The following is a 26,041-nucleotide window of genomic DNA, read 5'->3' on the forward strand; positions in this document are numbered from 1 at the left end:
AGAAATGTAAGATCTAAAGAAGTAATTAAAAAAACATTAAATGATTTATAAAATTTGGAAAGATAAAGTAAGTCTAAGAAAGGACAGGGAAATTGTATTGAAGAGTGGGCTTCTCCTAGTGATCAATTTTGAGAGAAATGAGTCAGACATCCTAGAGGTTAGGTCCATTTTTCTTCTCTCCTTATTGAATTTCTCTGCCATAACAAAATAGCATATGGGATCACATCAGTGTTACCACTCTTCACTTAATTTTGAATTAATGAGCCAGCATTTCAAGTTCTTCATATGTCTGGTTGTGGTCTTGCCTGACAGTTGCCATTTGTGGCAGCTGACGTCTGATGTTTTATGTGCCAGCTGCCACAAGCTCCTTAGCAGCTCGCTGTCATTACATTTCTCTTTCTTACCAGATGGCAGTAAAAGATCAACTGTCCTTGTAAGGAATCTGAAAAAAAAAATAAATATGCTTAATATTAACTTAAATATGCTACAATTCGCAAGAAAACTTGAGAATCAGAGATAAGATACTTTAGAAGTTCAAATGGGAGTATCTTCCAAAAGCAAAACAAAGCAAAAACCTGAAAGTTTCCCTTTTAACCAATATTTTTTTTTTATTCCTCATTTCTTGAGGAACAGTCATACAATGATTTGCCTTTCCAGGCTTTCTTTTCACTTCATTTTTTTTTTCCTTTGGTTCTTTCTTACTGATCTTCTTGTTCTTTCCTGAACTTCCATCTCTTGCTCCTTCCATGCCTTTTATATTGTCTTCTGTTTGAAATACACTTCCTTCCAGTCTTTTAGAATCTTAAGTTATGTAGTATATATGTTATTGCAGTTATTGTACATTATCTATATGTATACCTATATATTGTGAATGATATCTCAGCTTTATGAAGGAAATGCACATTTTTAAAGGCAGAAAATATTTAATTTTCATGTGTGAATTCTTAGTATCTAGTACAGGACTGTGAACATATAGTCGGTGATTTACAAATGTTTGCTAAAAGAATTAAATTAATTTTCAAAATGAATAGTTATAGCATATTGACAGTAGAATAGGTTTCTTGATGAATCTTCTACTCTGAGCATCTCAATTTATTCTCTTCAGTAAAGTTCATCTCTAATATAATATTTTAACATGAGAAGGACAATCACGTTAAAGAATATTTGAAACTTTAAGTAGCATTATTTTACTTGCAAGATAGAAAATAATGAGTTTCCTTTGACTACAGAAGGATGCCTTGAATTTCTTCATAGGAAGATTGGCAGTAAATACATTACACATTCTGCATTGATGAAATGAAATAATACTTCATAGTTCTTATATTTTCATTTCCACATTTGTTTAAGTTTATTTATATATGTTTTTATATATACACACATCCATACATATATAGATACATGTATACATATATGTCTATGAATAAATGACATGTTACATAAATATAGATAACTTTAGAAAAAAATTTAAATGGAAATTTAATGCATGAAAATTCAAGTCTTATTCCTCTTATTCAGAAATTGTAGCACTGCAAATTTAACATTAAATTAAGGACTAGTTACTATATAAGCTACATGGAAACTGCATCTATGTATATTCTACCAATAATCCAAAGATATTGGTCCTTTTCTGGTCCCCATCATTTATTGAAACTATGATTTCAGTCACTCACAGAATTTTGGACCTTATTTTTTTTCTTTTTAAAAAATTCTCTTTTTTGATAAAAAATAAAAGTGAGTGGGATAATTGATGATTTCTGTGCTTCCATTAAAGAGGGATTCTCAAAGCTAAATGAAATAACATATGGAGTTTCAGATACTAGAACCATATTCTTATCTTTTATGACTATAAGGTGAAAATTATTATAGAGCTCAAAACAAATTTGTTGATTATATTTCTCATTCTACCAACTTATTAGATGAGTCCTTGATCCATAAAATCTGAATAAATATATACAACTTGATGAATATTTTATTGATCCATTTATTATGGAAAATATTGGGATAGTCAATCATTCAAGTATTTATATTAATTAATTACTATTTGTAAAACTCTGGGTATATAAATATAATAAAAGAAAAGAAAATAAGATGGGGAGTAAAGCAAAGATGGTGGAATAATACAGGATTTGTCTGAGTACTTTCAAATTCTCCACCAAACCATGTTAAAATAAAACCTCAAATGAATTCTGGAGCAGCAGAACCAACAAAAGGATGAAGTGAAATAATTCACTCCTTGGGTGAGAGCAGAGTTCAGCAAACTCACAACAGAATTTGGAAGTGACTAAATCTATAGTAGCAGTGGCTTCCAGAGCTCCCAGAAGACAGAATTTGGAAAGGAGGTCAGAAAACTACTCAAAACAGATTACAGGAGACTGCTGGAATTCAATACAACACTGTTACATTGCCCGTGAGGTTTTGGGTCAGTCCCAGGGTAAAGAGAAGTATTAGCAAAATTGAGTGTGTGGCCTAAAGGGAGCTGGGGGATCCTGTACACAAATTCAGAGTGGGAAAGAGTGCTTGTAGTAATGGGTCAAAATGGAATTGACTACAACCCTCTTGAGGTCATACCACCTTTAAAGAACTAAGTTCATCAGAAGTAGCTCTGAATAGAAGAGGGAAAAGAAAAAAAAAAAAGGTTTGCACATGCACTTCCCAATCTCAGAACATTGCCCAATGTTAAAATAAAGTGAAAAATAAAGAAAAAGTGGGATAAGTAAGCAAACATAAAAAATAATCTGCCAATAAAAATATACTATGGTGACAGGGAAGGGAAAAGCAAAATTCAAAGGAAAATGAGATCAAAGAAGCTACATGCAAAGCCTCAAAGAAAAAAAATGTGAATTGATTTCAGGTCCTGGAAGATATAAAAATAATTTCAAAAATCAAATAATAAATTCAGATGAAAAAATGGGCAAACATGAAAATTATACAAGAACCAATCAATACCTTGGTAAGGGAATCACCAAAAAGAAAAAGAAAAAAAGAAAACTGAATTAAAAAAAAAACAAACAAACAAACAAACAGAATTAGCTTAATGATAAAAGATTCAAAAGTTCACTGAGAAGAATTACTTAAATTCAATGAAGAGCATAATCCCTTAAAATTAGAATTTGACAAATGAAATCTAATAATTCCATGAAATGTAAATAAAAAAATAAAACAGGTTAAATATCACATTTGGAAATAACTGGCATAAAAATAGATCAAGGAGAGATAATTTAAGTATTAATGGATTACTTCTAATGCAAAATCAAAGAGTGAAAGATGGAGACTAGACATCATACTTCAAGATGTTATCAAGGAATGCTGCCTTGATCTACAACCTAGAAAGTAAAATAGCAATTGAAAAAAAATTATTGATGATCTCCTGAAATTCTAAATTGAAAACTCCCAGGATTATTATAGTTACATTTTAGAGCTCTGAAGTAAAAGAGAAAATATTATACGTGATGGGAAGGAAACAATACAAATATCATGGAACTATATAGTCAGTAAGATTTAGCAGCTTCTACATTAAAGGGTAAGAGGGCTTGGGATATGCTTTTTCAGAGGAGAAAGGTGCTCGGCTTACAACCAAAGTGACCTATCCCAAAAAACTGAGTGTGATCATTCAGGGGCAAAGATTGATATTGAATGAAATTGAGGACTTTTAGGCATTCTTGATGAAAAAGAAGTATAGTAATAAATAACATTTTTCCTTAAAATGATAAGTAGTATTGATCTAAAACTCCCTGGAAGCAGTATTTGTAATGGGGAGAAACTAGAATTATTCCCAATAATATAAATGCTGAAACAATGTTGCCATTCATCACAACTATTATTCAATATTGTATTAGAAATTTTAGTTTTATTTAATAAAATCCAACATCCATTCCTATTAAAAACTCTTGAGAGTATAGGAATAAATGTACTTTTCCTTAAAATAATTAGTAGCATCTATTTAAAACCATCAGTAAGTATCCTATATAATGGGGAAAAAAACTGGAATCATTCCCAATAAGATCAGGAGTGAAACAAGGTTTCCACTATCACCATTCCTATTCAATATTATGTTAGAAATGCTAGCTTTGGCAATAAGAGTTGAGACAGAAATTAAAGGAATTAGAGTAGGTAATGAGGAAACAAAATTATCACTCTTTGCAGATGATATGGTGGTATACTTAGAGAACCCCAGATATTCTACTCAAAAGCTATTAGAAATAATCCACACCTTTAGCAAAGTTGCAGGATAGAAAATAAACCCACATAAATCATCAGCATTCTTATATATCACTAACAAAATCCAACAGTTAGAGTGACAAAGAGAAATTCCATTTAAAATAATATTGATAGTATAAAATATTTGGGAATCTATCTGCCAAGAGAAAGTCAGGAACTATAGGAGCAAAACTACAAAACACTTTCCACACAAAGTTAGATCTAACTAATTGGAAAAATATTAAATGCTCCTGGGTAGCTTGAGTAAATATAATAAAGATGACAATATTACCTAAACTAATCTATTTATTTAGTGCTATACCAATCATGCCCCCAAAAAACTATTTTAATGACCTAGAAAAAATAACAACAAAATTCATCTGGAAGAACAAAAGGTCGAGACTTTCAAGGGAAATACTGGAAAAAAAATCAAATGAAGGTGGCCTACTATGCTGATCTAAAACTATATTATAAAGCAGCAGTTACCAAAACCATTTGGTATTGGCTAAGAAATAGACAAGTTGATCAGTGGAATAGGTTAGGTTCACAGGACAAAATAGTCAATAACTGTAACAATCTAGTGTTTGACAAACTCAAAGCCCTTAGCTTTTGGAAAAAGAATTCACTGTTTGACAAAAACTGCTGGGAAAATTGGAAATTAGTAAGGCAGAAACTAGGCATTGACCCAGATTTAATAGCATACACCAAGATAAGGTCAAAATGGGTTCATGATCTAGGCATAAAGAATGAGATTATAAATAAATTAGAAGAACATAGGATAGTTTAACTCTTGGACCTGTGGAGGAGAAAGGAATTTGTGATCAAAGAAGAACTAGAGATCATTATTGATCACAAAATAGAAAATTTTGATTATATCAAATTGAAAAGCTTTTGTACAAACAAAACTAATGCAGACAAGATTAAAAGGAAAACAATAAACTGGGAAAACATTTTTACAGTCAAAGGTTCTTATAAAGGCCTCATTTCCAAAATTAAAATTAATTCTAATTTATAAGAAATCAAGCCATTTGCCAATTGATAGTCAAAGAATATGAACAGACAATTTTCAGATGAAGAAATTGAAACTATTTCTAGCCATATCAAAAGTCTGATAAAGGCCTCATTTCCAAAATATGTAGAGAATTGACTTTAATTTATAAGAAATCAAGCCATTCTCCAATTGATAAATGGTCAAAGGATATGAACAGACTATTTTCAGATGATGAAATTGAAACTAATACCACTCACATGAAAGAGTGTTCCAAAGCACTATTGATCAGAGAAATGCAAATTAAGACAACTCTGAGATACCACTATACACCTGTCAGATTGACTAAGATGATAGGAAAAAATAATGATGAATGTTGGAGGGGATGCTAGAAAAGTGGGACATTGAAGCATTGTTGGTGAAGTTGTGAATGAATCCAACCATTCTGGAGAGCAATCTGGAATTATGCCCAAAAAGTTATCAAACTGTGCATACCCTTTGATACAACAGTGCTACTACTGCTCTTATACCCCAAAGAGATACTAAAGAAGGGAAAGGAACCTGTATTTGCCAAAATGTTTGTGGCAGCACTGTTTATAGTGTCTAGAAACTGGAAAATGAATGGATGCCCATCAATTGGAGAATGGTTAAGCAAATTGTGGTATATGAATGTTATGGAATATTATTGCTCTGTAAGAAATGATCAGCAGGATGAATATAGAGAGGCTTGAGAGACTTACATGAACTGATGCTAAGCAGAACCAGGAAATCATTATATACTTCAACAATGATACTGTATGAAGATGTATTCTTATGGAAGTGGATTTCTTTGACAAAAAGACCTAACTCAGTTTCAATTGATCAATGATGGACAAAAGCAGCTACACCCAAAGAAAGGACACTGGGAAATGAATGCAAACTGTTTGCATTTCTGTTTTTCTTTCTGGGTTATTTCTACCTTCTGAATCCAATTCTCCTTGTGCAACAAAAGATCTGTTAAGTCCTGCACACATATATTGTATCTAGGATGTACTGTGACATATTTAACATATAGAATTGCTTGCCATCTATGAGAGGAGGTGGAGGGAGAGAGAGGAAATGTCGGAGCAGAAGTGAGTGCAAGGGATAATGTTGTAAAAAATTACCCTGGCATGGGTTCTGTCAATAAAAAGTTATTATAAAAAATAAAAAATAAATTTAAAAAAAGTCATTACTAATCAGAGCAATGCAAATTAAGACAACTCTGAGATACCAACTACACAGATTGGCTAGGATGACAGGAAAAGATAATGTTCAAAATAGGAGGGAATGTGGGAAAACTGGGACATTGATACATTGTTGATGGAATTGTGAATACATCTAGCCATTCTGGAGAGCAATTTGGAACTATGCTCAAAAAGTTATCAAATTGTGCATATTCTTTGATCTCTAGCAGTGTTACTACTGGGCTTATATCCCAAAGAGATCTTAAAGAAGGGAAAGGGACTTGTATATGAAAAAATGCTTGTGGCAGCCCTCTTTGTAGTGAACAGAAAATGAAAACTGAGTGGATTCCCATCAATGGGAGAATGCCTGAATAATTTGTGATATAAGAATGTTATGGTATATTATTATTCTGTAAAAAATGACTAGCAGGAGGATTTCAGAAAGGCCTGGAGAGACTTACATGAACTGATACTGAATGAAATGAGCAGGACCTGGAGATAATTATATACTTCAACCACTCTCTAGTTGAAAATAGACTGAAAAAACGTCAAGAAAGGGCAGGTTCACTGGGGTGAAAAGGGTATTCAGGTGAACTTAGATTGTGAGAAAACTGGTGAGAGGGTTTTAGTCACAGCAAAACAGAAACTAAAATCCTCAGCTATGGCTCAGTGGAGTAGCACATAAGTGGGACAGCTTCAAGTACCACTTCACAAGGCAAACTCTGGGAAACCAAGGTGTTTCTTGAAAGAGTAGGCAAAGCTACTCACTGTTAATGCAAGGGGCAACAGTGCTCAAAGCCAAAGCTCAGAGCTGCACAGGAGACTTGGGATAGCACTCCCCGCACCTTACCCCAGGAACAAAGATCCACCTTAATAGTAAAAAAGAGAAAATATCAAAAGAAAAGAAAATGTGTATGAAACAGAAATGAGCTTTGATCATAGAAAGCTACTATAATGACAAGGCAGACCAAAAAGCAAAGTCAGATGAGGACAGAATGTTCACAGAAGAAATCTCAAAGAAAGATATATATTTGTCTGAAACACAAAGAGATTTCTTAGAAATGCTCATAAAAGACTTTAAGAGCCAAACAAAAGAAGAAGAAAAAAAATGAGAAAGGAAATGATAGGTATGCATGGTATAATGAACATTTTGGAAAAGGAAAGAAAAAAACTTGTCTGAAGAAAACAATCTCAAGAAAAAAATCCTGCAAGCTGCCAGACCCCAAAAAAAAAAAAAAAACCTATTTAAATATCAAGGAGCCACAGTCAGGATTACCTAGGATATGGAATCTTCTACAAAAAAAGACTGGAGGGCCTAGAGTATCATATTCTGGAAGACAAAGGACCTGGGATTACAATCAAGAATTAACTACCTAGGGATATTCAGCATCATCTTTCAGGGGAGGAGATGCAGCTTCAATGTAGTAAGAGGCTATCATTCATGTCAATTAAAAAATAAAACAAAATTAAGCAGATTATTTAATCTACAATCATTGGACTCAAAAGTAGCATAGAAAGGTAAACAGGGGAAATATATATATATTATTTAAATGTTAAATTGTTCATGTCCCTAGATGGGAAAATGATATTTCTAATTCTTGAAAATTGTATCTGTCAGTGGCACAGACAAAGGGGTACATCACATAGATTGAGGGTATGGTTGTGAATGGACTTTGATGTGATGACATCAAAGAAAAAGACATTAATGGGGGGAAAAGTCTGTACTGGAAAAAAAAGACAAAAAGAGAAGTATAATTGAAAAATTAATTCCTATGAAGAGGCACAAAAGACCTATTACTATCCAGGGAAACAAAGGAGGGGAGTGAACATTGTATGAACCTTGATCTTAACAGTTTTGGCTCTAAGAGGGAATAATGTTATCATTCATCTAGATATAGAAATTTATTTTATCCAATCAAAAAGTAGAATGAAAAAGAAGAAAGGAAAGCTATAGGCAGGAAAGAAGGGAGAACAGAAAAAATAGGGGAAAAGATAAGAAAAAGAAGAAGGGATGATAGAATATAAAGTAGTGGATGAAGTGGGTTATAAAAATTACAAAGAGAAAGGGGAAGGGAAGGGTTGCTAGAAAATAAGGTAGTGGGTGGGGGTGGGTTAAAAACAAAATAAAAAACTAAAGACAGAGTGCTCAAAGTATACCAAGGGAAAAAATAAGATGAGGGGGAATACAGAGTTGGTAATCATAAGTACAAAAGAAATTGGTATGAATTCCACCATAAAATGGAAGTGAATAGCAGAGTAGAAAAACAGAATTAAACAGAATTAAAAAAACAGAATCCTACAATATATTTATTTGCAAAAAACTTATCTCCCACAGAGCAACATTTAACAGAGTAAAGGCAAAATGCTTTAACTGAAGTAAAAAAAAAAAAAGCAAGGGTAAAATTCTGATCTCAGATGAAGCAAAAGTAAAAATAGATCTTATTAAAAGAGGTAAGGAAGGAAAATATATCTTTATGAAGTATACCATAAATCATGAAGTAATAATCATACTAAACATGTATGCATCAAGTGGTAGAGCAGGCAAGTTGTAGAGAATATTTTAAGCCAGTTGGAGGAAGAAATACAGAGCAAAACTATTCTAGTGAAGAACCTCAACTTTCCCCTCTTAGAATCAGACAAATTTAACCATAAAACAAACAAGAAAGAAACTATGGAGGATAATAAGATCCTAGAAAACCTAGATATGATAAGTCTGGAGAAAACTAAATAAGTGCAGAAAGGAATACACCATTTTCTCAGCATTCATGGCACCTACACAAAAATTGACCATATATTAGGGCATAAAAAAACCTAACAAACAAATAGAGAAAGACAGAAATAGTAAATACTTCTTTTTTCAGACCACAATGCAATAAAAATAGTATTCAATATAGGATCTGGAAAGGATAAACTAAAAACCATTAAGAAATTAAATAGTTTCATTCTAAGGAATGAGTGGGTCAACAACCAAATCATAGAAACAATCTATAATTTCATTGAAGAGAATGACAATAATGAGACAATATACTTAAACGTGGGATTCAGCCAAAGCAGTTCTTAGGGGAAATTTTATATCTCTATGCAGTTTTCAATAAAAGATAGAAAGGAGGACAATGAATTTAAGCATGCTATTAAAACAGCTAGAAAAAGCACAAATTAAAAACTTCCAAATAAATATCAAATTAGTAATTTTGAAACTCAAAGGAGAGATTAATAAAATAAAAACTAAGGAAACTATTGAAGTAAAAGTTCATTTTATGAAAAAAAAACACAAAATAGATAAATCTTTAGTTAATTTGATCAGACAAAGAAGAGGAAAATAAAAACAAAACACCAGCATCAAAAATAAAAAGGGGGAACTTGCCATCAATGAAAAAGAAATTAAAGCAATAATTTAGAACTATTTTGCCAATGGAACTATTTTGTCTATGGTATCAACTCCGAGAATCAAACCAAATGGATGAATATTAAGAAAAAATCAAATTTCCCAGATAATCAAAAGAGGAAATAAAATACTCAGATAGTCCAATTTTAGAAAATATAAATTGAATGATTCATTAATGAACTTCCTAAGAAAAAATCTTCAGCACCAGATGGATTCAGAAGTGAATTTTACAAAACATTTAATGAACAATTAATTTTAATACTAAATAAACTATTTGGAAAAGTAGGTAAAGGAGTATTGCCAAATTCCTTCTATGACACAAATGGTATTGATACCTAAACCAGAAACAGCCAGAACGGAAAAAAGACAATTATAGACCAATATCCCTATGAATTCTGAGAGAAAAAAATTTAAATGAAATATTAGCAACGACATTACAACAACTTATCAGAAGGATAATACATTATGAGTAAGTGAGATTTATACCTGGAATGCTGGGCCATTACATTATTGCCAGTTCAATATCAGGCTTACTGTTACCACAATCAACTGTATCAATAACAAAACCAAGAGAATTCATATGATATGAGATCACATAATAAAAGTGTTAATTTTGGCTAAATTGGTCAACTTGTTCTCTGCCAATCAAATCACCAAAGCATTATTTTGTAGAACTAGAAAAAATAATAACAAAATTCATCTGGAAGAATAAAAGGGAAAAAATATCAAGAGAATTGGTGAAAAAAAATATAAAGGATGGTGGCTTAGCAGTAACAAACCTAAAACTATATTATAAAGCAGCACTCATTAAACAATTTGGTTTTGGCTAAGAAATAGTGTGGGGAATCAGTGGAATAAGTTAAACATGATAATTAATACAATACAAATGACACAATAATCAAAGTCTATAGCAATCTAGTATTTGATAGACCCTCAAACTCTGGCTTATTAACTAAGAACTCAATGTTTAATAAAAATTGCTGAGAAAACTGGAAAATAAAATGTCAGAAAATTAGCATAGAGCTACATCTCAATCCCCATATAAGATAAGGTAAAATGAATATATGATTTGGTCATGCAAGATGATATCACAAACAAATTAGTTGAACAAGGTATGATTTACCTATTATATCTTTGCAAAAGGGAAGAATTTGTGAGCAAAGAGCTAGAGAACATTATGAAAGGTAAAATTGACAACTTTGATTACACTAAACTGAAAAGGTTTTGCCCAAACAAAACAAACAAAAACAAGATTAAAAGGAAATTACAAAGCTGAGAAAAAATCTTTACAACCAGTATTTCTGATAAAGGTTTCATTTCTAAAATATATAAAGGACTGTGTCAAACTTGTAAGAATTCAAGTCATTCCCAGTCGATAAATGGTGATAGGATATGAACATTTCAGATGATGAAGTAAAAGCCATCTATAGTCATTTAAAAATTCTCTAAATCACATATGATTAGAGAAATGCAAATTAAAACACTTGTGAGATACTGCCTCATATCTCTCAGATTATCTAAGTTGACTGGAAAAAGATAATGATAAATGTTGGAGAAAATAGAGGAAAATTGGAATATTAGTGCATTCTTGATGGAGTTATGAAATGATCCAACAACTCTAGGGAGCAATCTGGAGTTATGCCCAAAGAGTTATCAAACTATGCATACCCTTTGACCCAGCAATGCCATTACTCTGTCTGTATCTCAAGGAAATCATACAAGAGTGAAAAGGATCCATATGTACAAAAATGTTTTTAGCAAATCTTTTTGGGGTACCAAAGAATTGAAAAATGAGTACATGCCCATCAATGGGGATTGTAGTATGTGAAGATAAAGGAATATTATTGTTCTATAAAAAAAAAAAACAAGCTGATTTTAGAAAAGCTTAGAAAATATTACATGAAGCAATGCTAAGCTAAACAAGCAGAACCAAGAATACATTGTGCACAATAACAGCAAGAATGTGCAATGAACAACTCTGAACTACGTGGTTCTTCTCAGTGATTCAAAGCAATCCCAATGGACTTTGAAAAGAAAAAGCCATCTGCATCTTAAAAACAAAAAAACAAAACAAAAAAAAAAAAACTAATAAGACTGAATGTAAATCAACACATGCCATGTTCACTTCTTTTTTTCTGTTTCTTTTTTTATATCTCCCATGTTTTTTTTTTTTTTCCCTTTTGCTCGCATTTTCTCTACCAATAAGATTGATAAAGCAATGTGTGTTAAAATAAATAAATTAATAGTTTGGTTTATAAGTTCATCAATTGTTAGGATTCTTACAAGGTGCTAAGACAGTGGAATTGATAGAGACAATAATTATCTAATTTAGCATGGTTCAGTATGCTTGATCTGATCCTACAAGGAGATGTTATGGGCCAGAACTTGAAACAAGGTACTAAGTGGAATTGAGGAAAAAAAAGGTTAAATCTAGTTTATCTTACAACTAATAATGGTTTCCTAATGATATAATGATTGGTGTATACTCAGTGTACAGCATATAAGGAAGGAGCCCTCAGGGCCAGACACACAAGCCCACTAAAAGATCTCAGAGGAGGAGACAGATTCATTTCATTGTCCACCTTTGTGCTGGAAGAGCCAAAGGACTAGCAGCAGGAGCTCTTGGAACCAAGACTACAGAAGGACCTCCAGAAAAACTAGCAGAGGCTCAAGTGAAGGAGGTATGACTTTGAAGGAGACAAAGGATTTGGACTTTAATCCCTGGCTGCACTTGTGATCACTGAACTGAAACTAAGGCTGCCACCAGAAGCCCCCCAAGAAACCTGCTCGCAGAGAAGATTACATTTTAGAGAAGACTATTATAATGAATCAATAAATAAAAAATAAAAGAAAATAATTATAGAGGGGCTAGGTGAAAAAGGAGATTCTTTACCTCAATTGCTGCCTAGCCTTAATAATTTAATGGGTGCTATCTCAGTCAAACTGAGACCTGTTTAAGAGCTAAGCTTAAAAAAGCCAAGGTCTACAATTTCATTCAGGTCCATCTTCAGTCATCTTGATCTATATTTTGCCACTGGATCCATATAGCTCTAGAGAGGAATGTGAGGCTAGTACCTTGAACAGCTCCCCTTCCCCCCTCACTTGAATCCAATTCATTTGTATATCATGGCATCACTTCCCTGATATCATGGTCCTGTTTAAGAATGAAGGATAAACAACAGATAATAGAAAATATTTGAGAGTCTATTTACCAAGACAAAGTCAGAAACTATATGACCACAATTACAAAACACTTTTCACAAAAGAATTAGATAAAAAAAAAAAAAGCCAAGATGGCACAGAGGAGACATGTCTTTTTCTGAACTGTCCCCAATGCCCTCAACTTAACAGCAAATCAAGCTTCTGAACTGCTTTTGGAGTGACAGAACCAACAAATATTTGGAGTGTAACTCATTTCCAGCAAAAGATAATTTGGATGATCATCAGAAAAGTTTTTTTTTTTTTAACCTTTTAAAAAGGGAGGTGGGCCAAGCGCCAAGGGCCAAGGGCCAAGCACAATCAGTACAAAGACCCAGGGCAGTGTGACATCCTGGGAACTGGGAATCCAGTTGGGGGAAGATACAGCAGTGTTGGCTATTCTGTCCTGGTTGCAAGCCAGTAGATCAGATGATTAGCTGTAAGTCATCTAACACAAATACAAAAGACCCTTAAATGCCAGAATATTGCAGGACCTGGCCATACCCACCCAGCATGTTATTCAGCACTGATCCAGCACAGCCTGTAACCTATAGAGGAAGCTTGGAGAATCTATCCTTTGCCTTAAAAGCAGATCTCAACCTTTAAAAAATGAACCAAAACAGCAAAAATAACTCTGACAATAGATAATTTTTATGGAGAAAGAGAAGAACAGATTTCAAACCCTGAGGATACTAAAATTAGATCATCTTCAGATGAAACCCTAAAGGGTGATATGAATTGGTTTCCATCTCTCAAGACTCTCTTGGAAGAATTGTTTTTTAAAGTATTTTTAAAGAATTAGGTGTAAAAGAGGGAAAGGAAATGAGAATTTTGCAAAAGTGTTTGGAAAAGGAAACAGAAATTATATGAAGAAAACTCCTTACAAAATAGATTTAGTGAAATGGAAAAAGCATATAACACCTTACAAAATAAATTTGACAAAATGGAAAAAGAAAACACCTCTTTGAAAAACAGAATTTGGGAAATGGAAAAAAAATTCACAGAACAAAACAATTAATTTAAAATTTCAATGGATGAAATAGAAAATGAGCTAAAAAGGGTGACTGAAGAAAATAATTCAGTAAATATTAGAACTGAACAAATGGGAATGAATGACTCAATGAGACATCAAAAATCAGTCGAACAAAATAAAAAAAAATGAAGAAAATGCAAAATACCTCTTTGGAAAATAAAACAACTAACCTGGAAAATAGATCTAGGAGAAACAATCTAAGGATTGTTGGACTTCCTGAAAACCATGATGAAAAAAGAGCCTAAACATTATCTTTCAGAAAATCATCAAGTGAAATTGGCCTGATGTCCTAGAATCAGAAAGTAAAATAATCATTGAAAGATTTCACTGATCACCTCCTGAAAAAGACCCCAAAATGAAAACTCCAAGGAATATTTCTTTAAAAAAAATTTTTTTGTCTATTTTCTTTCACAATGTCAATATTGTAATTTTTTAAAAAAATAACTAAATTCTTCAGACTATTCACTAGATCAAACTCTGTACTAGATACACAACATAAAAAGATAAAGGAAGCAGGAAAAGACTATAACTATCATTTTTGTTGTCATCCATTGTTTTGATTTGTCATTGTTGAAATTGATGAAAGTTTTTTCAGGCCTTAAACTTCAACAGTATAGATCAGAAAGTTGCAAGTTTTTGATGCTGAATTTTAATTCAGGTTTTCTTGACTCCATGTCTGGTACATTCTGTCTACTGTGCCTTTTAGCAAGCTCACTCTCTTTTTCTCTTCTTCTCTCTTTTTTTTTTCTTTCTCCCTCTTCATTTCTTCTTCTCTTCCTCTCTCCTCTCCCTCCCTTTTCCCTTTTTCTCTCCTTTTCTCTTTCACTCTCTCTTTGTCATGAACATACACAGACACACACACACCACAAACATCTGGAGTCGTATTTTAGAAAAAATGCCACATGCCATGTTCCCTTTCAAATTCTTCAGAAGCACCATTGACAGCATTACATAATAACAGACAAATAAAATGAGGACTTATTTAATGGCACATAAATAGATGAATTTATTGCCATTTGAATATATTATTGATGATCCAAAATACACAATAATGTCTTCTATATCAAAATGAATTGGCAAGGTGACACATTTTCTAATTTTCTTCTAGTTACTTATGTTTGAAAGAGACCCCATAGTACTAAAATATTAGCATTATTTAAAACCTATTCACTTTACCAGAAGACTCTCCATCATTCTTTGTAGAGAATGAATTGTATAATTTAAAGACGACATCTGTATCATAGCATACTGCCTTTTTAACTGCATAACTAATTAAGGTCTAGCTATCATTTCAAAATTCATTATCAATCTAAATTTCAAAATCACACACACACATATAATCATTCATTTATATATTCTGGTTATTTTTTTTTTATTTATTCAGATTCATTCTATAGCTGCCTAAAGTTATTTTTTGGTATCCTAAATTTATGAAATGAATGATGGTGAGGAATTTTTCTTCCTCATGTTTTAACAATCTTTATTTTTTAATAGATGAAAAATGTAAAATCCATTTTAATAAGAAGCTAGAAATTAATAATTGACATTTTTAATATTGTAAACTATATTGCATATCTTATATAACTGGATTCAATCCACAGAGTAATTCCATGATATTGGTGCTAGTATTGCTTTGATTATACATATGTTTAATTTAAGACTCAGAAAATTTACATGAAAATCAATCACACATACAGTCACACAATCAACAAATGTTTTTCATTGCATATACAACTTAGAATAGTTAGGTAAATCCTAACCTACCTGTAGTTAAGTTCAATGATATGATCAAAATCATATTTTCTTTGTGTTTGATAATTCCTTGAAGTTTGATTGGAATTCCTCTTTATTAGCCTCATCAGTTGCCTTCTTGAACATGGTGATAATAATAAAAATGATGATGATGATGACAGTAATGGTGATTATGGTGATGATGATATACTCTAATGCTTATAAAATATTTTACAAATATTATATCATTACATTCTCAAAATAGTCATAGAATTTAGATGCCATTATTTTCTATGCTCAAAAGTTAAAATAGACAAAATGTCCAATGTTAGAGTTCAAATGTTGGAGTTTGTTCTCAGAGGACAGCCGGTTTAGAGGCTTAGAGCCCTTCGGATGTCTCCAAATCCAAAGGTTCTGTCCTTCAGCCTCTGCCTCTGCCTTCTTCTGCCTCCAACAGAGATGAAAGATCTCTCTTATCTCCTTCTGGGGGGCCCAGCCACCAATTTGCCGAGGAGAGAGGGCTTCTGGCGTAGCTCCACTGAAGTCCGTCAAAAGTGTTCTCTGCAGCAGAGTCGTTTCTCTCGAGTCTAGCGCGATCAGCCAGCCAAGAGGAAAAAATGTATTCTGCCATAGATCCTTCATCGCTGGCTTTTTATCTGCCTCTTCTGAGAGAATGGGATTATGGGTTTTCTCCCATAGTGCTCTCTGGCCCAATGACTTTAAGGGAGGTGTGAACTCTCTTGAAGTTAGAAAGTGTACTTTGTGAAGCTAGCATACTTGTGGAGTCCAATGAGTAAAGGTGGGAACACAAGCCTTGTCTTGATTAGTTCTACTTAGTACCTTGTTTCAGGTTCTGGCCAAAACAACTTCTTGTAAGATTAGATCAACTCTAATTACTTAGCAGTTAGTAAGGATTCCAACATCTCCCCCTTTCTTTTGTTTTAAAACATAGGGGGTTTCTGAGGGGGTACACATAAATCCATCAATATGGGCCAGAACTTTGTAACAGATATACATGGTATACATAAATCCATCAATATGGGAGGCATTATACATAATTTACATGAGCACATAGCAATATAACACAGGCTAGTAGTAATGTAACAAATAACAAGAATCAATCTGAAAATTTACACATGTCCATAAGTCCTAGAAACAGTCCAATAGGATTCCATTGTCCATTAGTTCATGTGCCAGGAATCTAATAATTCTTATGAGCACAATCAGCAACAGAACCACCCGATATTTCTTGGGTCTTCTCCTTTGTTTCAAGGGTCTGCTCCATCTTTCTGCGATGGACAAGGCGAATGCGGCTCGTAGGCACCCATCTGATTCCTTCTCCACCTGTAGAGATGCAAGCAAATCCTCTCCCCCAAGCAGTTAGCCTATCTGGTCCCTTCCATTCACCACTTTCTGGGTCTCTCCACATCACCTGGCGATTATCTAAAGATAGTGGAGCTGCTCGCACTGGACACTGCTCTTCTGGTGGGTTATAAAACCTGTCTGCTGGAGCCAGTGCATCTTTATCAAAGATTAAAAAATTAATGGTATAGAGAACTAAATTTAGAAGTTCTCTAGGGTTACCCGTGGCTCCCCCTTTCTTTTGTTTTTGGAGGAGTGTCTTAATGTCTCTGTTTCTTCTTTCTACTATTGCTTGACCTTGAGGATTGAAGGGTATGCCAGTAGTGTGTAGAATCTTATACTGTGCACAAAAGTGTTCAAAATGTTTGGAGGTATATGCCGGTCCATTATCTGTTTTTATTTCTTGTGGCACACCCATAATTGCGAATGCTTGAATGAGGAATTCAGTGACCACTCGGGCTGTCTCTTTTGCTGCTGGTATGGCAAAAGTGAATCCTGAAAAGGTCTATCAGCCAAAAAAGGTTGTACTCACTCAGTTCCTGGTCACTGGAGACTTCTTCAGTGAAAGTAGGGTCCTTGGGCCCCACGTTGGGCGCCAAATGTTAGAGTTCAAATGTTGGAGTTTGTTCTCAGAGGACAGCCGGTTTAGAGGCTTAGAGCCCTTCGGATGTCTCCAAATCCAAAGGTTCTGTCCTTCAGCCTCTGCCTCTGCCTTCTTCTGCCTCCAACAGAGATGGAAGATCTCTCTTATCTCCTTCTGGGGGGCCCAGCCACCAATTTGCCGCGGAGAGAGGGCTTCTGGCGTAGCTCCACTGAAGTCCGTCAAAAGTGTTCTCTGCAGCAGAGTCGTTTCTCTCGAGTCTAGCGCGATCAGCCAGCCAAGAGGAAAAAATGTATTCTGCCATAGATCCTTCATCGCTGGCTTTTTATCTGCCTCTTCTGAGAGAATGGGATTATGGGTTTTCTCCCATAGTGCTCTCTGGCCCAATGACTTTAAGGGAGGTGTGAACTCTCTTGAAGTTAGAAAGTGTACTTTGTGAAGCTAGCATACTTGTGGAGTCCAATGAGTAAAGGTGGGAACACAAGCCTTGTCTTGATTAGTTCTACTTAGTACCTTGTTTCAGGTTCTGGCCAAAACAACTTCTTGTAAGATTAGATCAACTCTAATTACTTAGCAGTTAGTAAGGATTCCAACAGTCCAACTATGTGGTGTACACCTAATTATTAAATGTCTGATAATGCATTTAAATTCTGATTTTCCTTACCCTACATCCAGCACTCAATAGAATTCTTTACCTATCTCCCTATTCTATGAACAAAACATCCAAACTGGGATATTTCCATGACTATAAAGACACATTTTTGGGAAACAATTCAAATGTGTTTACATCTGTCCATTTATCTTCTGTCGCTAAGAAGAATTCATAATAACTCAAATTCCAATAGTTCCTGATTAAACTGACAAGGTGTTCTCTTAAAGCAAATCTTCAACAACATAGTGAAAACATGATAGTGCTCTTTTTAGCAGAAAGAAAAATGAAGTCCAAGTAGTTTGTTTGGGATTATGCAAATGTGTATGAGACCTGATGGCCTTCCAGACTTCAAGTTCAATATGCTATCTCTAGTTTCTTTCAAAATAAAAATTAGCAATTTGAATTGAATTTTCCATATGCTAATCTAATGCAATACTTAGATGATTTATTAATAATAGCCAAATTTGCATAGTACTTTAAAATTTTCAAATCACTTCAGATATATTACTTGGCTGATTCTTACAACAACTGTCAGGGAGGTATTATTATCACCATTTATTTAAAAAAAAAGGAAGCTAAGGCTAACAGATTTGCCCAGTGTCACACAGTTTAGTAAATATTTGCAAGTGGATTTGAACTCAGGTTTTCCAAGTCTAGCAATCTATCGCTGTACAGGCTAATGCTTAGGCTTTAAAGGAAACATCTGGAGTTGCTGAGGTAAAATTTTTAGATCCCAATCCATAGCTGAACTCTAAAAGAAGATTCAGAAAAGTGTTCTACTTCTAAGCATTGAAAACATTTTTTTAAGAAGAAAAAATGGAAAGAGAGGTTATTAAACACCTATCATGTGCCAGCCATTATACTAATTACTTTGGAAATAACTATTGTTATTTGATCCCTGCTATAACTCTGGGAGATAGAAGCTATAGTTAAACTCATTATACAATTGAGGAAACTGAGGAAAACAGAGCTTGGACTACTCGTTCAGGATCAAACATCTTGATGATTCCCTTTGATTTTTTGGCCCCTTGATTTTCATAATGGGTCAGTATAAGTTTACAGCCCTGTGGCATATTGAAATTTAACCTTGTTTAGAAACACTCCATGTAAGGTGTAATTTAAGCATTATAGCTGTGGTTACTACTTATTGCAAAGATGTTTAAAAAATGAAAAGATTATTTCTTTTTTACTGTCATTAGTATTCTTCTGGGAAAAAAATAATTCAGTGGGTGTTGAAACCACTGAGGATTTTTGAGTCCTCAGGGAAACAGCAATCACTCAAATATTCCCTTTTAAATCCTTTGCTGTACATCTGACATAAAGGTAAAAATTGGTAGGCAAGGGAGGGCCAAAATTTTGAAATGCCATCAAACAATGGTCAGAGAGGACTTTTTGATCTGCACAGGAGGCTGGTCCTCTCTTCTGTTGAAAATGATTCAGTGAATGAACCTGAAAAAGAACTGAGTGGGTGTTTTTAAGTGTCACTCAAGAGAAAACAGGAAGAATGCTCCAGAACTGACTGTCAGTGGGTAGAAGTGACAGATGAGGAGATGAAAATGCAATAGAAGTGTGTCATATCCATCAACTTAATTATTCCTAATGTATCATAAAAGCATAGAGCAGAGCAAACATTTTGGGAGGACAAGCATGTGAATAGAAAAGTGGCTCACTTCCTTTTAAAAAATGCTCCAAAGAGGCTACAGGTATTCTCTTAAAGCTGAGCACTACTCATTCAAATTATGATCTATTTTGAAAGAAAGGCTGAATGTGGAATCTGAAAAGACTTGATTTCCAACCCTGTTTCTGACATTTACTAGCTGGATGAAATTGGCAGGACATAGATATAGATTTGGAAAAGATCTCAGAAATCATCTTGAATAACTCCTTCAATTTATTGAAGGAAACTAAGGCTCAGAGAGAGATTAAGTAGCTTGCCCAAGCAAAAAAGTGGCAAAACTGTGACTACGTCCATTTCTTTTATTCCAAGATGAAGAAAGTATTACAATTCACTGCCGAGTCAGAATTGAGTGTGCCAAAAAAAGTCCCCAAGGGAAAGATTCATTTCTTTTTACTGATGGTGATTTGAGTCAAAGAATATTGTAAACCTCTGGATTAGGAGAGAAAGAGGGAGTAACTCTCCCTATCTGGGCAAACAAAAAAATAATAACACATAGCATGGCTACTTTCCCATTTCTGTTCTGTTTTAAATTCTTTCCCTTTTCTTAGGTAAATGAATGTGTGGTTAAAAGGAAATATGCTATTATGTAGGGAGCTTTGAAAGATCAAAAATATAAACAGAAATCCAGAAGCTGGAATCTATACTAACTAGCCAGTTCAGTGAGAAATGGAGCCATAAAGAACAGTCTACTTGACCTAATCTAAAGAGGAAAAACAAACAAACTAACCAAAAAACAACAACAACAACAAAAGCACAAAGATCAGTCATCTTCATTCAGTAGTTATACCATAGTTGGTGATGAATATGGTGAAATTGCATGTTTTATAATAAGGGTTTTAAGTATGAACTCAGTCAGCATATGGAGTAAGATATAAAGGAAAAATGTACCCTGTTTGGGTGCAATGCATTTGTACTTCAGTTCTTTTAAAAATATCATTTTATTTTTCTCTAGATACATGTAAAAACAATTTTGAACAACATATTTTTTTAAAAAAAAACTTTGACTTTCAAATTCTCTCCTTTCTTATTTCCCTACCATTAGTCATTGAGAAAGCAAGGAATTCCATATAAGTTATACATGTTCGGTCAAAAAAAGTTTCCAAATTGAAAATACTGTGAAAGAAAACAGAGTCAAAAAATGAAGGAATAAATACAAAGAAAGATTTTTAAAAGTATATTTTGGCTTATATTAAGACATCATCAGTTCTTTTTTTCTGGAAATTTTTAAAATTATGATTCTGTCAGAATTGTCTTGGATCATTGTATTGTTAAGATATAAATGTTACCTTTTAATATTGCTGTTTCTTTATATATGGTACATTTCATTTTATATCAACTCATGTAAGTCTTTCCAATTTTTCTGAGAGCATACTGCTCATCATTTCTTATAATACAATAATATTCTATCACAATCACATATCACAACTTGTTTAGCCATTTCCTAATTGAAATTCAATGCCTCAATTACCAATTTTTTTGTACCAGAAAAGAGCTGATATAAAAAATTTTGTACATATAGATCTTTTTTCTTTTTCTTTTTTTCTCTCTTGGGGTTCAGTTCTCAAATCCACCAACAGGGCATTAGTGTTTCATTCTCCCTCTTTCCACCCACGTCCCCTCCAACTTTTGCCTTTCTCCTTTTCTGTCCTATTAGCCAATTTAATAATTATGAGGTATTACCTGACAATTGTTTTCATTTCCATTTCTCCAGTAATAGTGATTTAGAGTATTTTTTCATATGGATACAGATAGCTTTGATAACTTCATCTGAAAACTATTCACATTTTTTTTTATGATTTATCAACTAGCAAATGACAGTTTTGATTTTTTTTTTTATAAATTTGACTCAGTTCTTTATATGTTTGAGAAAGGAGTCCTTTGTTAGAGAAACTTGCTTCAAACTTTCCCCCAATACTAGCTAACTGTATTTCTATTTATTCTATTCTCTCGCTTTCCTTTTATCCCATCCCTCCTCAAAAAGTGTTTTGTCTAACTACTCCCTCCCAATCTACCCTCTCTTCTCTCACTAGTCACTTCTCTTCTCTCCTTCCCCTCCTCTTTTCTGGTGGGATAAGCTAGATCTCTATATGCAACTGAGGATGTATTTTATTCCCTTTTTGAATGAATTGTCATAAGAGTAAAGTTTGAGGCAGGAAAAAAAAATTATTAGATGCCTGTTCTTTACATTTATTTACATTAAATCTTTACATTTCCCTGTTTTGACATAGTTGTTTTCTTGAGTCTGTATCTTAATTGTTCTGCCACTGTAGTAGCTTTTTTATAATCAAGGTCTTTCTGCTGTTGTTTGCTCATATTCTAGCCCATATCTTCACTTTTTATTTTATATGAAAGTTGTGCTTTGAAGGCCTAGAGTTGTTTTTTCCTGCTTTTTTCCAAACTAATGTGGTAGATCTGTAAGTATTCAATTCTAAGGTGTTATGATCTGAGAAGTGTGGTCACTGTTTTGGTTTGTGAGCAATCACAAGCACCTTTCCTGCCCTGAAACTCTGAACAGAATCTCTGCTTCCCTGGGTTGATAAGCTCTAATGTGTGACTATTTCTTTTCATCCTGTACCTGAGATCTGGTCCTGTTCTCCCTTACCTTCTTTTCACTGATAAATCCATAAGTTGTCATTGCTGATTTAGTCACTCCCATCTCCAACTAGATCTTCATGTTATCATAAAAGGACATGTGAAATTTATGCTGTATTGTACTTGGCTAGAATTAATATGCTATCTACTCCCTGCCTCATAGTATAAACAATGGGTTTGTTTTTTGGGGGGAATGTCATAATCATTGTCATCACTGCTTTTATAAATACCTGTATCCCAATAAATTGAATACTTTGCCATAGTAAAATCATCTCAATTGCAGTTTTGCCATCTATTTACCTGCAGGTAAAAAGTCTCTTTGAAAAAAAAAATCACATTATTTCATTATCATCTTATTCTAACTATTTATTTGATTGAATCACTTAGAAAAAAGTTTCATAGATTTTTTTTCTGCTAATTAAAAAAAAACAGCATATTCTATGGACTATTACACCAATGGATAAAATAACCTTTTATATTTGAATAGAAATATTGGTATTTGAGCTCATTTTCTGTAAGCATGTCGAAAATATTATCATTACAATGGCCCTGACAGATAGGAAACTGATCCCTACACCTAATAGAAGTTTAATCTCATAATTTTGCAAGTTTTTCTTATTAATCCCATGTTCTTTTGATTTTATGTTCATATGATATGTAAACATCTAAATTAAAAACTTGTTCTAAAGATTTTAATGATCAGTATGTGTCCCAAGAATTGTGGGCAAGTTTGACCTATAATAATTGTCAAATTCCAATATAATTTAATAGATATGTTCTTTTTTATAACTTTTTTATTGACAAAATATATGCATGGGTAATTTTTCAACAATGACCTTTGCAAAAACTTCTGTTCCAACTTTTCCCTTCTTTCCCTCCACCCCCACTCCTAGATAGCAGGTAGTCCCATACATGTTAAATATGTTAAAGTATATGTTAAACACAACAAATGTATACACATTTATACAGTTATCTTGCTGCATTTAAAAAAATCAGATTTAGAAAGAAGATAAAAATAACCTAGGAAGAAAAACAAAAATGCAAGCAAACAACAACTGAAAGAGTGCAAATACTATGTTGTGGTCCACATTTATTTCCCAGTGTTCTTTTGCTAGGTGTAGCTGGTTCTTTTTATCATTAATCAATTGAAATGGATTCGGATCTTCTCTTTGTTGAAGAGACCTAAGTCCATCAGAATTGATCCTCAGATGGTATTGTTTTTGAAGTGTATAATGATCTCCTGGTTCTGCCCATTTTACTCAGCAGCAGTTCATGTAAGTCTCTATAGGCCTCTCTGTATTCATCCTGCTGGTCATTTCTTACAGAACAATAATATTCCATAACATTCATATACTATAACTTATTCAGCCATTCTCCAAATGATGGGTGTCCATTCAATTTCCAATTACTAGCTACTACAAAAAGGGCTGCCACAAACATTTTTGCACATGTGAGGTCCTTTTCCTTCTTTAAGATCTCTTTGGGATATAAGCCTCGTAGTAACACTGCTGGATCACAGGGTATGCACACTTTGATAACTTTTTGAGTATAGTTCCAAATTGTTCTCTAGAATGGTTGGATCCACTCACAACTCCATCAATAATACATCAGTATTTGAGTTTTACCACATCATCTCCAATATTCATCATTATCTTTTCCTGTCATCTTAACCAATCTGACAAGTGTATACTGGTATCTCAGAGTTGTCTTAATTTGCATTTTTCTGATCAATAATGATATGTATTTTTCATATGAGTACAAATAGTTTCAATTTCATCATGCAAAAATTGTCTGTTCATATCCTTTGACCATTTATCAATTGGAGAACGGCTTGATTTCTTACAAGTTCGAGTCAATTCTCTATATATTTTGGAAATGAAGCTTTCATCAGAAACTGTCACTGTAAAAATGTTTTCCCAGTTTATTGCTTCCCTTCTAATCTTGTCTTCATTAGTTTTGTTTCTACAAAAATACTTTTTTTACTTGATATAATCAAAATTTTCTGTTTTGTGATCAATAATGATCTCTAGTTCTTTGCTACAAATTCCTTCCTCCTCTACAGGTCTGAGAGTTAAACTATCCTATGTTCTTCTAATTTATTTATAATCTCATTCTTTATGCCTAGATCATGAACTCATTTTGATCTTAACTTGGTGTACCCTATTAAGTGTGGGATCATGCCTAATTTCTGCCATACTAATTTCCAATTTTTCCAGCAGTTTTTGTCAAATAATGAATTATTACCCCAAAACTGGAGTCTTTGAGTTTCTCAAACATTAGATTATTACAGTCATTGACTATTTTGTCCTATGCACCTAACCTATTTGACTGATCAATTAGTCTATTTCTTAGCCAATACCAAATGGTTTTGGTGATTGCAGCTTTATAATATAGTTTTAGATCAGATAGTTCTAGGCCACCTTCATTTGATTTTTTTCCCCATTAATTCCCTTGAAATTTTTGGCCTTTTGTTCTTTCGGATGAATTTTGTTATTATTTTTTCTAGCTCATTAAAATAGTTTCTTGGGAGTCTGATTGGTATAGCACTAAATAAATGGATTAGTTAAGAAGTATTGTCATATTTATTATATTCACTTGATCTGTCCAAGAGCATTTAATATTTTTCCAATAGTTTAGATCTGACTTTATTTATGTGGAAAGTGTTTTCTAGTTTTGCTCATATATTTCCTGACTTTCCCTTGGTAGATAGATTCCCAAATATTTTATACTATCAAATTCACTTGTTTTCAAATTCACAGTTATTTTTTTAATGTAATTTCTCTTTGTTTCTCTTGCTGTTGCATTTTGTTTGTGATGTTTAAAAATGGCCATTTATTGGGATTTATTTCATATCCTGCAACTTTGTGAAAATTGTGAGAATCTCTGGGGTTCTCGAAGTATACCATCATATCATCTGCAAAGAGTGATAATTTGATTTCCTCATTACATACTCTAATTCCTTTAATCTCTTTTTCATCTCTTATTACCAAAGCTGACATTTCTAATACAATATTGAATAGTAATGGTGATAGTAGGCAACCTTGTTTCACAAATGATTTTATTTGGAATGATTCCAGTTTATCACCATTACATGTTATGCTTACTGATGATTTAAAATAGATGCTACTGACTATTTTAAGGAATAGTGGATTTATTCCTGTACTCTCTAGTGTTTTTAATAGGAATGGGTGTTGGATTTTATCAAATGCTTTTTCTGCATCTATTCAGATGCTCATATATTTTTTGTTAATTTGTTAATTTTGTTAAATAATTGTAAATTATTATTAAAAATAATAGGTTTTATAATATTATATCTGCTGGAGTTCAAATGTTGGGTTCTTGTTCTTCTTTAAAATATTATAAAGGTTCTCTCTGGGTGCCTTCCCTGGAATTAGGATTTTGTGGGTCCCTGTTCAGGC

The sequence above is a fragment of the Antechinus flavipes genome, chromosome 6, assembly GCF_016432865.1.
Source record: "Antechinus flavipes isolate AdamAnt ecotype Samford, QLD, Australia chromosome 6, AdamAnt_v2, whole genome shotgun sequence".
NCBI classification, from domain to species: Eukaryota; Metazoa; Chordata; class Mammalia; order Dasyuromorphia; family Dasyuridae; genus Antechinus; species Antechinus flavipes.